The sequence below is a fragment of the Choloepus didactylus genome, chromosome 11, assembly GCF_015220235.1.
Source record: "Choloepus didactylus isolate mChoDid1 chromosome 11, mChoDid1.pri, whole genome shotgun sequence".
Lineage (NCBI taxonomy): Eukaryota > Metazoa > Chordata > Mammalia > Pilosa > Megalonychidae > Choloepus > Choloepus didactylus.
In genome coordinates, this window is record NC_051317.1 from 65,005,023 (window position 1) to 65,023,107 (window position 18,085).

Consider the following 18,085-nt stretch of genomic DNA (forward strand, 5'->3'; position numbering starts at 1 on the left):
GTTCCAAACTTGTGTACGATGTGTGACTGGTCACTGGAGACCCTGAAAACACGGTTTCATACAGTTCTGGGTAATTACTAGCTGCTCAAGACGAGAGACTATATTCCACCCCTCACCACTCCACCATCTTGCCCTGCCCCTCTGTTACTGTTGTTTTAAGTCATAAATTGCTATTGGATTTTGGCATATGCTTTTTCTGTGTCTGTTGAGCTAATTTTATAGTTTTTCTCCTTTATCTTATTTATATTAAATACTACAATAATGGGCTTTCAGAAGTTTAATTAACCTTGCATTCCTGGGATAAATGTCACTTGGTCATGGTGTATAATACTTTTTATATAATGCTTCATTCAGTTTGCTACTCTTTTGTTGAGGATTTTTATGTTTATATTTGTAACGGATATATGTATCTTTGTTTTCTTGAGATGTCTTTCTCTGGCTTTGGTGTCAGGGTAACACTGGCCTTGTCGAATGAGGTGAGAAGAGTTTCTTCCTCTGTTTTCTGGAAGAGTTTCTGAAGGATTAAATTAATTCTTTTTTTTTTTTTTTTACATTTTATTTTGAAATAAATTCAGTTATAGGAACAGTTGCAAAAACAATACAAACCCCATATACAGAACTCCAGCATTCCCTGACCCCCCGATACCCCAATCCACTAAGTTTAACATGTTGTCACACCGCTATTTCTTTCCCTCCCTCCCTCCCTCTCTCCCTATCTATCCTCCATCATCTATTGCTCTGTCTTCTGAATATATTGAGAGCTAGCTGCACACATCCTTGAACAAACACTATAATTCACATATACAATTCCCATGAACAAGAACACTCTTTTATGCAATCCCATTAAGCGCAGCTAAGAAGTACAAGAGATTCAACAATGATCCAAAGCTTACATTCTATATTTCCTTTTCCTTATGTCTCAACTATGTCCCTTTGAGCCTCCTGTTCTCCATCCTCAGATCCCATCCAGGGTCATCCTTGGCATTCAATTGTCATCTATTTAGACTGTCTTTTTTTTTTTTTTTTTCAATTGTGGAAACATGTATACAGCCTAAATCTTCCCATTCTACCCCCTCCCTAGCATTCCATTAGTGGGATTAATCACATTTAGAATGTTGTAATGCTATCACCTTCCCACCATCCATTACTAGAAGTTTCCCTTCACCTCAAACAGAAACCCTGTTACACTCATTTCTTTACTCCCCCTTGCCCCCTCCACCATTTCTCTTGACCCATACTCTACTTTTCATCTCTATGGTCATATTCTCTTATAATTTCTTTCTGTTTACTGTGGGGCTTAAAATTAAACTCTTAAATCCATAACAATCTTGTTTTTCTTTGATACCAACTTAATTTCAATAGGACACATAAACTATGTACCTATACTCCTCCATTCCTCCACCTTTATATAGTTTTTGTCAAAAATTACATATTTTACATTGAGTTCAAAACCACTGATTTGTCATTAGAGTTTGTGTATTTTATATCATGTAGGAAGTAAATAGTGGAGTTACAATTCAAAAATTATTGACTTCTAATTGTATTCCATTGTGGTCAGAGAATGTGCTTTGAATATGTTCAATTTTTTTTTTTTAATTTATTGAGGCTTGTTTTATGTCCCAGCATATGGTCCATTCTGGAGAAAGATCCATGATCACTAGAGAAAAATGTGTGTCCTGGTGATTTGGGATGTAAGGTGCTATATATGTCTGTTAAAATTCTCTATATCTCTTTCTCCTTTCTTTGTTTCTCTGTCAGTAGAGCTCTCTTTAGTATCTGAAGTAGGGCAGGTCTTTTATTGGCAAAATCTCTCAGCATTTCTTTGTCTGTGAAAAATTTAAGCTCTCCCTCAAATTTGAAGGAGAGTTTTGCTGGGTAAAGTTTTCTTGGTTGGAAATTTTTCTCTCTCAGAATTTTAAATATGTCATGCCACTGCCTTCTCACCTCCATGGTGGCACTGAGTAGTCACAACTTATTCTTATGTTGTTTCCTTTGTATGTGGTGAATTGCTTTTCTCTTGCTGCTTTCAGAACTTGCTCCTTCTCTTCAGTATTTGACAGTCTGATCAGAATATGTCTTGGAGTGAGTTGATTTGGATTTATTCTGTTTGGAGTTCGCTGGGCATTTATGCTTTGTGTATTTATATTGTGTAGGAGGTTTGGGAAGTTTTCCCCAACAATGTCTTTGAATACTCTTTCTAGAGCTTTACCCTTCTCTTCCCCGTCTCGGACACCAGTGAGTCTTAAATTTGGACATTTTATTTTATCTATCGTATCCCTGAGATCCTTTTCGATTTTTTTGATTTTATTCTCCATTCTTTCTTTTGTTCTTTCATTTTCTGTTCTGTGGTCCTCTAGGACACTGAGTCATTGTTCAGCTTCCTCTAATCTTGTATTATGAGTATCCAGAGTCTTTTTAATTTGGCCAACAATTTCTTTTACTTCCATAAGATCTTCTGTTTTTTTATTTAATCTTGCCATTTCTTCATGTTCTTCTAGGGTCTTCTTTATGTCCTTTTTATCCTGCTCCATGGTCTTCTTCATGTCTTTTATATCCTGTGCCATGTTTTCATTCCTCAATTGTAATTGTTTGATTAATTGTGCCAAGTACTGTGTCTCTTCTGATATTTTGATTTGGATGTTTGGGATCAGGTTCTCCATATTGTCTGGTTTTATCATATGCATTAAGATTTTCTGTTGTTTTTGGCCTCTTGGCATTTGCTTTGCTTGATAGGGTTCTTTCAAGTTGTAAAAAAAAAATACCAATCTAATTTTTCAGAAATACAAGTTGGTGGCTCCAGCTAACCAGCAGATGGCATCTGTGAGTCACCTATACCCCTCAAGTCAGTTCTCCCCAACTCTGTCTCTGTGGTGTGTGGGGAAATGATTTTTGTCGGGTTCAGTTGGTGAACTCAGTTTGGGTTTTTTGTTGGAGCTGTCCGTTGTCTGGGTGGTTAGGGGGGCAGGGCTGCTTTAATATTCAATCCTCCCAGGTATTCCCTGAGATTCAAGGCTGTTGCAAGAGTCTAAGCCTTCATTTCAGTTTTGCCCCAGTGTTTCTCTGTCGCTGACCTACAAACCACCGGCATTGATGTAGCGTCCCTGGGTTTTCCGAGCGGGCCCCCCTTCTCAGCTGTGATCTTCCAGGACCTCTGCTGAGGGAAGGCTGTGCTATGTCACTAGTGCACGTTGTCCCTCAAGAGAAGCCCCGGACCGCCAGGCTGTGCGGAGGCGCTCTCTGCCTGATGCAAAGATTAGCCTATAATTCTTGACTGGTGTAAGTTCTGAATGAAAGGCAAGTAGTAGAGCTGGGCCCTACCCCTTTCCTCTTAGAGAAGATAGATGCCTTATGGGGAAGTCATTAGCATTTCAATGGTCTCTCTCTGCCTGTGCCACACCCCTGTCTGGGTCACAGAATTGGGAACTGAAAATGGCTGAGGCTTTCTCCACTGAGTCGAAAAAGGAACAGAGCTAGTCCGAGGCAACCCTCCAGCTTTCCAAGGTCAGTTGTCACCCAAAGCCTTTGTCTACTTGTTGGGGATTCATACCTTGTAGTGAGCAGTTCACACTCGCTAATTAAAACCCCAGTTGGAGCTCAGCTGAGCTATATTTGCTTGCTGGGAGAGAGCTTCTCTCTGGCACCACGCGGCTTTGTAGCTCGGGTTGTGGGGGAGGGGTCTCCTGATTTGGATCCGCAGTTCTTACTTACAGATTTTATGCTGTGATCTCGGGCAATCCTCCCAATTCAGGTTAGCGTATGATGAGTGGATGGTAACGTTTGTCCCCTTGCAGTTATTCTGGATTATTTACTAGTTGTTACTGGTTTCTTTTCAGTTGTTCCATGGGGACTATTTAGCTTCCACTCCTCTCTGTGCCGCCGTCTTGGATCCTCCCTAAATTAATTCTTATTTATATGTTTGGTAGAAGTCACTAGTGAGGACATAATGGGTTTGGGCTTTTCTTTGTGGGAAGATTTTGATTATTAATTTAAATTCTTTGCTTGTTGTAATTCTTTTTCTTCTTGAGTCAGTTTTGATAATTAATTTGTGTCTTCATAGGAATTTGTCCAGTTCATCTATGTTAATTGAATTGGTTGACAAACAGTTTTTCACAGGAATTCCTTGTCATCATTTTAATTTTTTGAAGGTCGGAAATGAGTCCCCTCTTTCATTCCTGATTTTGGTAATTTGTGTGTTCTTTCAGTTTTGGTTGTTCAGTCTAGTTAAAAATTTATGAATTTTGTTGGAATTTGCAAAGAACAAATTTTTGGTTTTGTTGGTTTTTCTCTTTTTCAGATTCTCTATTTCATGGCTTTCTGCTCTAATATTTATTATTTCCTCCTATCTGCTTTGAATTTAGTTTGCTCTTCTATATTTCTTAAGGGGAAAGATTATCAATTCAAGGTTGTTTTTCATTTCTAATATAGATGTTCGTAGTCATAAATTTCCCCCAAATCATGCCTGTTTTTATATATTGCTCAAATTTACTTCTGCCTTTATTTCTGACAGTAGCAAACATGGGCCATTCTGGGCATCTCACAAAAAAGACTGCAAAATTAATGAATGGGAAGTATGCAGAGTATTCTTTTAAAGTTTTAGACTAAAAACATTGGAAAATCAGTGGTTTATAGTGAGTTGAAAATAATTCTTTACTAATGTTCCCTGTGTAAGCAAGGCTTGAGGGTAGACCATAGTTTTGAAACTATTTAAAATATTTTTAAAAATTTGCTAAGCAATTTATAATCAGAGGAAAAACTGTAACTAAATCAGCATTTATACAGTTAATGTGCTATGAGATCAAATAAATTTAAAATTGAATTGCCTTTTAAACCAAAGTCTCAGCTTCTTGGAAGAAGGAGAGGGAAATAGAAATTAATTTCCTTGTATTTAAAGGTAAAAACTGAAAATGTACCTCTTCTCAAGTTGGATAAGGTAATTGTTTTTATATGAGCTGACATTTCATATAAGAAACATCAAAACAAAAAGTTTAAAGTTTTTTATTTCTTGATCAAAGAGTATAGATCACCCAAAGTAATTTGGTGTCACTTTTTTTAGGCTTTTTTAGGTGGTTTAAAATAATTTTTCCTTCAACTCTATTGTAAAGAACTTACATGTTTTAGACCAGCTTTGAATTTAGTCTGCTCTTTTGTATTTCTTAAGGGGAAAGATTATCAATTCAAGGTTGTTTTTCATTTCTAATATAGATATTCATAGTCCTAAATTTCCCCCTGCATAATTCCCATTTATTAATTTTTCAGTCTTTTTTGTGCGATGTCCAAAATGGCCCATTTTTGCTATTGTCAGAAATAAAGGCAGAAGTAAATTTGAGCAATATATAAAAACAGACATGATTTCCATGATTAAAATGCACCTGATAATTAGACTTTCTGCATTGCTCAATTCTTTGAGAAATAGAAATTAGATTAATTTAGCAGATTCTATCAATGGACATGTATTCTCTAACTGTGAGAGAGTATTTTCTACTTCAGACCTCTGTTTTCTGTCTTACTAATTACTTTTCGTAACCTTTTGGTAGCCAGTGAATGATTTAAATCAGCAGCAGAGAGCTTGGCACTTTAGAATGCTAGCATTGAAATCTTATTTTTTCACTTTGCTATGAAAGTTGCCATCTTCTGCCCTTAGCTAGGTAAGTAGTCAACCTTGCAGTCTATTCTGTTGTTCTTTCTTTATAGAGATTTATTAATCTCACATCTGTTGGATTGCTTTTTGTTTGTGTTGCAAAAATTTTAATTTTTAGTGTTCCTTCCTACTTTTAAACAGATATATTAGAGTGCTTATTTTGTGTCAAGCACAGTGGTAGACCCAAAAGTGATCTTTGCCCATCTGGATTTTGCACTCAGGAGCAGGAGGACAGACATAGACCAGCTAAACCACAAATGAATATGTTGTTTCAAATTTTATTGTAGTGGTATGCAAATTGGAGGAGATGGACACCTCTTTAATTGTGATAAGAGGGATGAAAGAAAGAGGTGTCATAGACAGAAAGTATATGAGTGGTTAATTATATTTGTATATGGTAGTGTTTGCAGGTAGTAATTGAAATGATTATAAATTATTTTGTCAGTATCTGGTTTTAATTACATTAATTATATTACATTTAATCACATTTCAGGTCTATTTATTAGGAGAATATATATATATATATAGTACTTTCCTTTATATACAACTTTGATCCTTTTACCCACTCATATATATGGTAATACATTAAATATTTCTAATGTACTTCTTTTCTTCTAAGAGGGTAGTAGATCTAGGGACTTCCTGTTTTGACAGAATGTTAAATGTAGCTCAAGAACAGTGAGTTATAGACTGGATATTCACATGTGAATTGGACTAAGGAAAGTTCACAGGAAAAACAGTATTTTATGGAACCAATATAAATGCTATTATGATGTGGTTAGTCATTTATAAAGCAGTTCTTAAAATAATTAAGGTGACCACACTGAGTCATTTAGCAACACACAAAACATAATAATTTCCTTTATGTACTTTCCTTTATGCGCTTTTGTTCCTTTATATAATTTCCTTTATGTACTTTGTTAAATAGAATTCTTTTTTTATTTATAATTATTTTTTATCAGAGAAGTTGTAGGTTTACATTAAAATCATCCAGAAAATACAGAGTTTTCATATACTACTCCCCTCATGTTAATATCACTTTGCATTAATGTGGTATCTTTGCTACAATTGATGAAAGAATATTATTATAATTGTACTATTAACTATAGTCCATAGTTTACATTAGAGTTTACTGTTTGTGTTGTACACTCCTGTGAAGTTTTTAAAAAAATTTTATTCTACTACAGTATATACAAACTAAATTTTCATTGTTAGCCACATTCAAATATATAATTCAGTGATGATAATGACATTCACAATTGTGACTGTTCCGGTTTGCTAATGCTGCTGTTATGCAAAATACCAGAAATGGGTTGGCTTTTTCAAGGGGATTTATTTGGTTACAAATTTAAAGTTCTGGGTCCATAAAAATGTCCAAGCTAAGGCATCAATTGAAGGAAGGCTGATGGTGTCCAGAATACCTCTGTCAGTTGGAAAGGCACGTGGCTGGTGTCTGCTCATCCTTTGTTCCTGGGTTGTATTTCAAAATGGTTCTCCAAAATGTCTCTGGGCATCTGTCTTGGTCCCTCTCTCACAGCTCCTGTGTGTCCTTGCTTCTTTCTCCCAGGACATTTCTCTCCAAGCTTCTTGGGGTCCTTGCTTAGCTTCTCTGGGGCAAACTCTGGGCTTCATCTCTTAGCTTAGCATCTCCAAACATCTTTCTGTCTGCATCTCCAAGCATCTTTGCTGCTCTAGCTCCAGAACTCTCTTAAGTAGTCCAGTGAACTAATCAAGACCCACTCTGAATGGGTGGGGTCCACACCTCCATGGAAATAATTTAATCAGCGGTTCCACCCTAATCAATGCACTAATCAGTATTCCCCAAAAGATTGCATTAAATAATTTGACTTTTCGGGGGACATAATATATCCAAACTGGCACAATGACCAACATTCATTACCAAAACTTTTCCATTACTGCAAACAGAAATTCTTCCCAATTAAACATTTATTCCCATTCTCTACCCAACCCAGCCCCTGGTAACCTGTATTCTAGTTTCCGACTTTATGAATTTGCTTATTCTAATTTTTTCATGTCTGTGAGCTCATACAATATTTATCCTTTTGTGGCTGGCTTATTTCTTTCTACATGATGTCTTCAGGTTCATCCATGTCGAATGTATCAGAGCTGCATTCCTCTTTATGGCTGACTTATAATCCATTGTAAGCACATACCATTTTGTTTATGCATTCCTCTGTTGGTGGACACTTGGGTTGCTTCCATCTCTTGGCAGTTGTGAATAATGCCACTGTGAACATCAGTGTGCAAATATCTGTTTGAGTCCCAGCTTTTAATTCTCTTGGGTATATACCAAAAAGTGGGATTGCCAGGTCATATAATAATTCCATACTTAACTTTCTCAGGAACCAACTGTGGTGGTTTGGATATATTGTGTCCCCCAAAATGCCATTATCTTTGATGCAGTCTTGTGTGGTGTTGATTGTGTTGGAGACTTTTGATTGGATGTTTCCGTGGAGATGTGATCACTCAACTGTGGGTGAGATCTTTCACTGGATAATTTCCATGGAGATGTGGCCCCACCCATTCAGCAAGGGCCTTGATTGGTTTACTTGAGCACTATATTAGCTCAGACAGAAGGAGCAAGCTTGCTACAGCCAACAGGGACACTTCGAAGAATGCACAGGAGCTGAGAGAGGAGCTGCAGATGAGAGACAGTTTGAAGACAGCCATTGAAAGCAGACTTTTGCTCCAGAGAAACTAAGAGAGGACAAACACTCCAAGAGCAACTAAGAGTGACATTTTTGAGGAACTGCAGCCTAGAGAGGAATGTCCTTGGAGAAGGCCATTTTGAAATAAGAACTCTGGAGCAGATGGCAGCCACGTGCCTTCCCAGCTAACAGAGGTTTTCAGGACACTGTTGGCCATCCTCCAGTGAAGGTCCTGATTGTTGATGACTTACCTTGGACACTTTGTGGCCTTAAGACTGTAACATTGTAACCAAATAAACCCCCTTTATAAAAGTTGATCCATTTCTGGTATTTTACAATCTGGCAACATTAGCAAACTAGAACACCAAACATATTGTCTTCCGCAAGAGCTTCACTATCTTACATTCCCACCAACAATGACCTAGTGTTCCTATTTCTTCACATCCTCTCCAACACTTATTTTATGTATTTTTAATAGTAGTCATTCTAGGGGTGTAAAATGGTATCTCACTGTGGTTTTTATTTGCATTTCCCTAATGGCGAATGATGTTGAGCATCTTTTCATGTGCTTTTTGGCCATTTGTATATCTTCTTTGGAGAAATGTCTATTCAAGTTATTGGCCCAATATTAAATCAGGTTCTTTGTCTTTTAGTTATTGAGTTACAGGATTTCGTTAAATATTCTGGATGTTAAACTCTTATCAGATATGTAGTTTCCAAATATTTTCTCCCATTGTGTATACATTGTTGTTTTACTTTCATGATGAAGTCCTTGATTTTATTGAGGTCCCATCTGTCTGTTTTTTCTTTTGTTATTTGTACTTTGGGTGTAAAGTCTAAAAACCATTGCCTAATACAAGATCCTGAAGATTCTTCCCTATATTTTCTTCTGGGATTTTTATAGTCCTGGTGCTTATATTTAGATCTTTGATCCATTTTGCATATGGTGTGAGGTAGGATCTCTTTGCAAATGGAGATCCAGTTTCACAGAACCATTTGTTGAAGAGACTAATTTTTTCCGATTGAGTGATCTTTGCCCCCATGTCAAAATCAGTTGGCTATGAATGTGAGAGTTGAATTCTGAACACTCAATTCAATTCTGTTGCTCTCTGTGTTTGCTCTTTTGCCAGTACCATGCTGTTTGGGTTACTGTGGTTTTGTAGTACGTTTCAGTATTAGGAAGTGTGAGTCCTCCAACTTTGTTCTTATTTTTCAAGATGTCTCTGGCTTTGTGGAACCCCTTACTCTTCATGTACATTGGATGACTGGCTTTTCCGTTTCTGCAAAGAAGGTTGTTGGAATTGGGATTGCATTGAATTTATAAATCACTTGGGGTAGAATTGTCATCTTAACAATATTTAGGATGCCCCTTCATTTATTTTGGTCTTCTTTGAATTCTTTCAGAGTGTTTTATAGTTTTCCATGTATAAGTCCTTTATACCCTTGCTTAAATTTGTTCATCTATATTTGATTCTTTTAATTGCTATTGTAAATGGAGTTTTTTCTTGATTTCCTCTTCAGATTGCTTATTATTAGTTTATAGAAACACAACTGAATTTTGCATGTTGGTCTTATATGCACCCACTTTGGTTAAGTCATTAATAAATCATTTAAATCATTTATTAGCTCTAGTAGCGTTGCTGTGGATTTTTTTTCAGGATTTTCTATAAATAGGATCATGTCATCCGAAAATAGGGAAAATTTTATTTCTTCCGTTCCAATTTGGAGGCCTTTATTTATTTTGCTTCCCTAATTGCTCTGGTTAAATCATCCAGTACCATGTTGATTAACAGCAGTGACTTGGGCATCCTAGTTTTGTTCCCGATCTTTGAGGGAAACGTTGTAGTCTCTTACTGTTGAGTATGATGTTAGTTGTGGGTTTTTCATATATGCCCTTTATCATGTTGAGGAAATTTCCTTTTATTCCTAGTTTTATGAGTTTTTGTTTCTGTTTTTCTTTTTTTTTAAATCAAGAAGGGGTGCTGGACTTTGTCAAATGCCCTTTCCTCATCAGTTGAGATGACTGTGGTTTTTCCTTTTCATTCTATTAATGTGCTGTATTACATTTAAGTGATTTTCATATGTTGAACCACCTTTACACACTTGAGGGGGTAAATCCCGCTTGATAATGGGGTGTAATTCTTTTACTATCCTATAGGATTTGGTTTGCTAGTATTTTGTGGGTTTTCGCATCTATAATCACAGGGATATTGGTCTGTAATTTTCTTTTCTTGTGGTTTTCTTCATCTGGCTTTGGTATGAGGGTGATGTAGGCTTCATAGAATGAGCGAGGGAGTTTTCCCTCCTCTTCAGTTTTTTGGGAAAGTTTCAACAGGACTGGTGTTAATTCTTCTTGGAACATTTGGTAAAAGTGATCAGTGAAGTCATCTGGGTTTGAGGAGATTTTTGGTTACTGATTCAATCTCTTTACTTGTTATTGGTATATTGAGAAGTTTTAATTTTTTCTGGAGTCAGTGTAGGTAATTTGTGTGCCTGTAGGAATTTGTCCATTTCATTTACATTTTTAAATTTGTTGGTATACAATTGTTCAAAGTATCCACTTAAATTCCTTTCGTATTTCTGAGCATTTGGTAGGGATATTGCCCCTTTGTTTCTGATTTTAGTTATTAGCATTCTTTCTGGTTTTTTGTTTTTTTTTTTTTTGTTTGTTTGTTTTTTGGTCATTTAGCTAAAGGTTTGCTGATTTTATTGATCTTTTCAAAGAACCAACTTTTGGCTTTGTTAGTCCCTCTAATTTTTTTTTAAGTCTTTATTTTATTTACTTCTGCTATAATCTTTATTTCCTTCCTTATGCTTGCTTTTTGTTTTGTTTATTCTTCTTTTTCTAGTTCCTCTAGGTGTGAGTATAGATATGAAATCTTTCTTGTTTTTTAATTAAAGCATTTGAGAGCTATAAATTTCCCTCCCAGCACTGCCTTTTCTGCATCCCTTAAATTTTTTTCCAATTCAGTTTTATTGAGATATAGTCACATACCCTACAGTCATTCACAGTGTACAATCAGTTGTTCATAGTACCATCATATAGTTGTGCATTCATCACCAAAATCAATTTTTGAACATTTGTATTACTACAAAAAATAAAAAAATAAAAATAAGACGAAAAATACAAGTAAAGAATACCCAAAACCTCCCATACTCCCCATCCCCCCATTATTCATTTAATTTTTGTTCTCATTTTTCTACTCATCTGTCTGTACAATGGATAAAGGGAATGTGAGCCACAAGGTGTTCACAATCACACAGTCACACCGTGTAAACTACATAGTTCAACAGTTGTCTTCAAGAATGAAGGCCACTGAGTTGCAGTTCAACAGTTTCAGGTATTTCCTTCTAGCTATTCCATTACACTAAAAACTAAAAAGGAATATCTATATAACACATAAGATTAATGTCCAGAATGACCTCACAACTCCATTTGAAATCTCTCAGCCACTGAAACTTTGTTTCCTTTCTCTTCCCTCTTTTGGTCAAGATTACTTTCTCAATCCCACAATGCTGTATCCAGGCTCATCTCTAGGAGTCATGTCCCATGTTGTCAGGGAGATTTACACCCCTGGGAGTCATGTCCCATGCCAGGGGGAGGGCAGTGAGTTTACCTGCAGAGTATCCCTTAAGTTGTGATGTCTTGTTTTTGTTTTCATTTGCCTCAAGTTATTTCATAATTTCTCTTGTTATTTCTTCTTTGATCCATTGGTTGTTTGAGTGTGTTGTTTAAATTTCCCCATATATGTGAATTTTCCAGATCTTTCTCTGTTATTTATTTCTAGTTTCTTTCCATTGTGGGCTGAGAAGATATGTTGTAAGCTTTCAATTTTTAAATTTATTGAGACTTTTTTTCTGACCTAACATATGGTCTAACCTGGAAAATAATTCAGGTGCACTTGAGAAAAATGTGTATTCTGTTGTTGTTGGGTAAATGTTCTATATGTCTGTTAGATCTAGTTGGTTTAGAGTATTGTTCAAGTCTTCTATTTCCTTATTGATCTTCTGTCTGGATGTTCTAACCTTATTGAAAGTAGTATATTATATTGATGTCCTCAACTATTACTTTGGAACCACCTATTTCTCCCTTAAACTGTGTCAGTAATTGCTTCATGTATTTTGGGTCTCTCCTTTTAAGTTCATATATATTTATAATTATGTCTTCTTGTTGAGTTGACTCCTTTGCAGTACATTGTGACTTTCTTTGTCCTCATAGCTTTTTTTGAGTTAAAGTCTATTTTATCCCATATTAGTACAACTATCCCAGAGCTCTTTTGGGTTTGAATGGTACTTTTTTCTTTTCTGCATTCTTTCACTTTCAACCTACTTATGTATTTGAATTTAAGGTAGTCTCTTTTAACCAATATATAGGTGTCTCATTGCTTTTTTATCCATTCTACCAATCTGTTCTTTTTGATAGGAAAGTTTAATCCATTTACAGTTAAATTAACTACTGATAATGCATCACTTTCTTCAGCCATTTTACTATTTGGTCTTTTTTTTTTTTTTAATGTGATTTTACTGAGATATATTCACATATAATACAATCCATTCAAAGTATACAATCAGTGGTTCACAGTATCATCACATATTTGTGTATTCATCACCGTGATCATTTTTAGAACATTTGCATTACTCCAGAAAAAGAAATAAAAAGAATAAAGAAGATGCCAAACATCCCATGCCCCTTACCCCTCCCTCCTATATATCACTAGTATTGCACTCTACCCAATTTTAAGACTTACAATAGAGGTAGATTAACTAAGACAGTATAGTATTGTCACAAATAGATTTATAGGTCAGTTGAACAGAGCAAAATATCCAGAAGTAGATCCATACAAACATGGGCAACCGACTTTTTTGTTTTCTTTTCTATGTAGTTATACAGTCATTATCAAAGATAAAGGCTGCTGGATTACAGTTCATCAACTGCAGGTATTTATGGCTATTCTAAAATGCTAGACACTAAAAAGCTATATCTATATAATGTGTCAGTAGTCACAGTCATTTGTTAAATCCTAATTTCACAGTTACACCTCTCCCCTCTCATTTGATCTTTCTCTCAATCTTCAGGATATCTGGGCAATGGCCATTTTAACTTCTTTGTGTTGGAAGGGTTTTGATTTTATGGGGTAGAGGCATGATACTGGCTGATGTTCTTGGAGAGACTGGTGCCTCTGAGTTTCAGGGCTTATCTGGCAATAGATCAATCTGGTGGACTTAATTTTCTTGGAAAATAATCTTACTAAGAAACAATTTTATAGAAACTTAAATAGAGCCCACTACACTCCTTAGGATTTTCAGGAATACTGTTGGTTGGATCTTGGGATACTGTTGTAGTTTGCAATATCTGGCTAAAGCTTGCATAAGAGTTACCTCCAGAATGGTTAAATCCTGACACATCCCAGAGTGGTATGGGCAGAGAGTGTAAGTGTATTTGTGGGGCCCCCTGAGGAGCTGGGGAGAAATGTGGAAGTGTTGGACGTCCCCACCTGGGCTGTTGCTGATTTTCTCACAGACGTTGAGGACTGCCAGTTTAGTGGGCCGAGCCCTTGATCTGGGGACTTTCCTATGTGAGGCCAGTTGCTGCAAGGGATAGGCGAAGCCCACTTACAATTGTGCCTAGGAGTTCTCCTGCCAGAGAACCTCTTTGTTGCTCAGATGTGGCCCTCTCTCTCTCTAAGGCCACTCGGCAGGTGAATTCACTGCACTCCCCTCTATGTGGGTCATGATTCCCAGGGGTGTGAATCCCCCTGGAAACGCAGGAAATGACTCCTGGAGATGAGCCTGGACCCAACATTGTGGGATTGAGAGGATCTTCTTGACCAAAAGGGGGAAGAGAGATTAAACAAAATAAAGTTCCAATGGTTGAGAGGTTTCAAATGGAGTCGAGAGGTCACTCTGGAGGGTATTCTTAGGTGCTATATGGATATCACATTTTAGTCTTTAGTGTGTTGGAATGGCTAGAGGGAAATACCTGAAGCTGTCAAACTGCAACCCAGTGACCTTGATTCTTTTATTTATTTATTTATTTATTTATTTATTTATTTATTTATTTATTTATTTTTTCTTGATTCTTGAAGACGATTATATAACTATGTAGATTGCATAGTGTGACTGTGTGACTGTGAAAACCTGTGGCCCACACTCCCTTTATCCAGTGTATGGGCAGCTGAGTGGAAAATGGGGACAAAAATTAGGTGAAGAATAGAGTGAGATGGAGGGGATGGAAAGATTTAGGTGTTCTTTTTTGCTTTTATTCTAATTTTGGAGTAAGGAAAAGGTTCAAAAATTGATTCTAGCGATGAATGCACAACTGTATGATGGTGCTGTGAATAACTGATTGTATACTGTAGATGACTGTAGGATGTGTGAATATATCTCAATTAAACTATATTAAAAAAGTTAATGAACAATGGGGGCAGGGAGAGAATGGGATGTTTTTGGATGTTCTTTTTTTCTCTTAATTTTTATTTTATTTTTTGGAGTAATGAAATGTTCAAATTTGATTTTGGTGATGAAAGCACAACTATTTGATGATACTATGAACAACTGATTGCACACTTTTAATGATTGTATGTTATGCAATTGTATCTCAATAAAATTGCATTTAAAAAAAGAGTGACCTCTAGAATGACCTCTCGACTCTATTTGAAATCTCTTAGCCACTGAAACTCTATTTTGTTCCATTTCTTTTCCCCCTTTTGTTCCAAGAGGCATTTTCACTCCCATGATGCCTGGGCCATGCTCACGGTAGGAGTCATATCCCACATTGCCATGGATACTTACACCCCTGGGAGTCATGTTCCAGGTAGGGGGGAGTTGTGATGGTTGGGTTCATGTGTCAACTTGGCTAGGTGACCCAGCTGTCTGGTTAAGCGGGCACTGGCCTGACGATTGCTGTGAGGATATTTGAGGCTGGTTAATAAACCAGCGGGCTGGTTTGTTGAATCATCAGTCAGTTGACTGCAGCTGACTGTTGACTCATCAAGGGGCGTGCCTTCCACAATGGGAGAATGCAATTGGCTGGATTTGGTCCAGGTGATCAGTTGAAGGCTTATAAGCGGGACGGTTAGAGAACCTTCACTTCTTCTTTGGCTGCCCAGTGAAGCATTTCCTGGGGAGCTCGTTGAAGTTGCCGGTTCATTTCCTGAGGAGTTCATCTAGCACGTTCGTCAGAAATCCCAGTTCATTTCCTGAGGAGTTCGTCAAAGTTGTCAGTTCGTTTCCTGAGGAGTTCGTCGGACATCTTCCTTGGAGTTGACAGTTTATTGACGGCTCTGCAGAATTTGGACTCGTGCATACCCACAGCTGCGTGAGTCACTTTTACAATTTGATAATCAGAGACATCTCTCATTGATTCTGTTTCCCAAGAGAACCCTAACTAATACAGGAGTGTAGTGTGTTTATTTGCAAAGTTGGCTTAAAGAGAGAGGCCACATCTTAGCAACAAAAGATGCTCTCTGGGGATGACTCTTAGACATAATTACATGCAGGCCTAGCTTCACCATTGCAGAAACAAGTTTCATAAAAGCAAGCCTCAAGATTGAGGGCTTGTCTTAATTATTTGGTCTTTGAGTAATAGCTTTTTGTCCCTCAGTTCTTCCATTGATTCCTATTTTCATATTTATTTGATTTTTTGCATTGTACCATTTTGAGTCTTTTCTTGTTCCTTTCCAGAAATACTTTTCATATACTGTTACCAAGGTACTAAAATTTATCATTCTAAATATGTAATAATCATGTTTGATTTTATACCAACTTAATTTCAATAGCATACACATACACTATTCCTATACTTCTGTGTCTCACCGTCTTTTTGTTGTACTTGTTACAAGTTATATCTTCATACATTGTATGTCAAAATCATAGATTTATCATTACTTTTTTCTGCATTTGCATTTTAGTGATGCAAGAAGTGTAAAGTGGAGTTGCATACCAAAACATACAATATGGTAGTACTGGCATTTATAATTATCCATGTGGTTACCTTTACCAGAGACCTGTATTTATTTATGTTGCTACAGTCCACTGTAGTGTCCTTTCTTTTTAGTGTAAAGAAATCTCTTAGCATTGCTTGTAGGGCAGGCTTTGTCTTGATGAACTCCCTCAGCTTTTGTTTATCTGGGAATGTTTCAATCTTCCCCTCATTTTTTTAAGTTAATTTTTTTAGAGAAGTTGTAGGTTTACAGAAATATCATGTATAAAATCCATAAAATACAGAAGTTCCCATATACCATCCTGTTATTAACATGTTGCATTAGTGTGGTATACTTGTTATAATTCATGAAAGAACATTTTATAATTGTACTATGAACTGTAGTCCATCATTTACAGTAGGGTTTACTGTATTGTACATCCTTTTTTTTTTTTAACTTTATTCTAGTGTCATATATACAACCTAAAATTTCCCATTTTAACTACATTCAAGTATGTAATTCAGGGCTGTTAGTTACATTCACAAAGCTGTGCTACCATCACCACCACCCATTTATAATCAAGCCAAATGGAATCTCTGTACAATTTAAGCATCAACTCCCCATTCCCTACTGGCAACCCAGCCCCTGGTAACCTATATTCTAGATTCTGACTCTATGACTTTGCTTATTCTAATCTCTTATCAGTAAGATCATAAAATATTTTTCCTTTTGTGTCTGGTTGTTTCGCTCACCATGATGATTTGAAGGTTCATCTGTGTTGTTGCATGAACCAGACCTTCATTCTTTTTTTTTTAACATTTTAAATTGTTTAATATAACATATATACAGAAAATTGGTAATTTTCAAAGTATGATTTAACAAGTAGTTGTAGAACAAATTTCAGAGAATGTTATGGGTTGCAGTTCCACAATTTCAGTTATTTCCTTCTTGTAATATATAGCATATATACAGCAAAGTAGTATCTTTCAAAATAATGATTTAACAAGTAGTTATAGAGCAAATTTCCAAGAATTTTATGTGTTACAGTTCTCCCATTCAGTTATCTCCTTCTAGCTGCTCTAATACTCTAGAGACCTAAAAAAAAATTATGTAAAAATTCTGTGTTTGTAATCCTTTGTTAAATCCTATCTTGTTGCTACTCCTCCCTCTTGTTTGATCACTGTTTCAGTCTTCAGGGGTGTCTGGGCAGTGACCACCCTAACTTGTTTATACTGACAAGGGGTATTGACATTATGGTGAAGGGGGATGCATCTGGCTGATGTTCTTAAAGAGGCTGTTGCCTCTGGTTTTGAGACTTGTCTGGCATAGGAACACTCTGGAGGAATTAAGTTTCTGAGAAATAAACTTAGTGAGTGAAACTTTTTATAGAGTCTCTGATAGGGACATGGATATTGTTTAGGATTTTGGGGGCTACTGTTGATTTGGGTTTGGCATTCTGTGGCCATTTGGAATATCTAGCTGAAGCTTGCATAAGAGTAACCTCCAGGATAGCCTCTTGACTTTATTTGAAATCTCTTAGCCATTGAAACCTTATTTTGTTACCTTTTTTTTCTCTCTTTTGGCAAGAAGTCACTCTTAATCCCTCAGTGCCTGGGCCAGGCTCATTCCTGGTAGTCATGTCGCATGTAGAGGGATGGGTAATGAATTTATTTGCAGAGTTGGGCTTAGAGAGGGAAAGGCCACATCTGAGCAACAAAAGAGATTTTCTGGAGGTGACTCTCAGGCATTTTTATAGGTAGGCTTAGCTTCCCCTCTGCAGCCATAAGTTTCATAAGAGCAATCCTCAAGATTAAGGCCCTGACTTATTAAAGAGAGGGTTCCTAATTTCACATAGC

The 18,085-nt window shown here is 36.6% G+C and overlaps 1 protein-coding gene across 2 annotated transcripts in view; it reads left to right on the forward strand.

Annotated features, from left to right (window-relative positions):
• The window catches only part of WDR70 (WD repeat domain 70), a 558,042-nt gene that overhangs the window by 129,745 nt on the left and 410,212 nt on the right, over positions 1-18,085 (forward strand). The window lies entirely within an intron of this gene.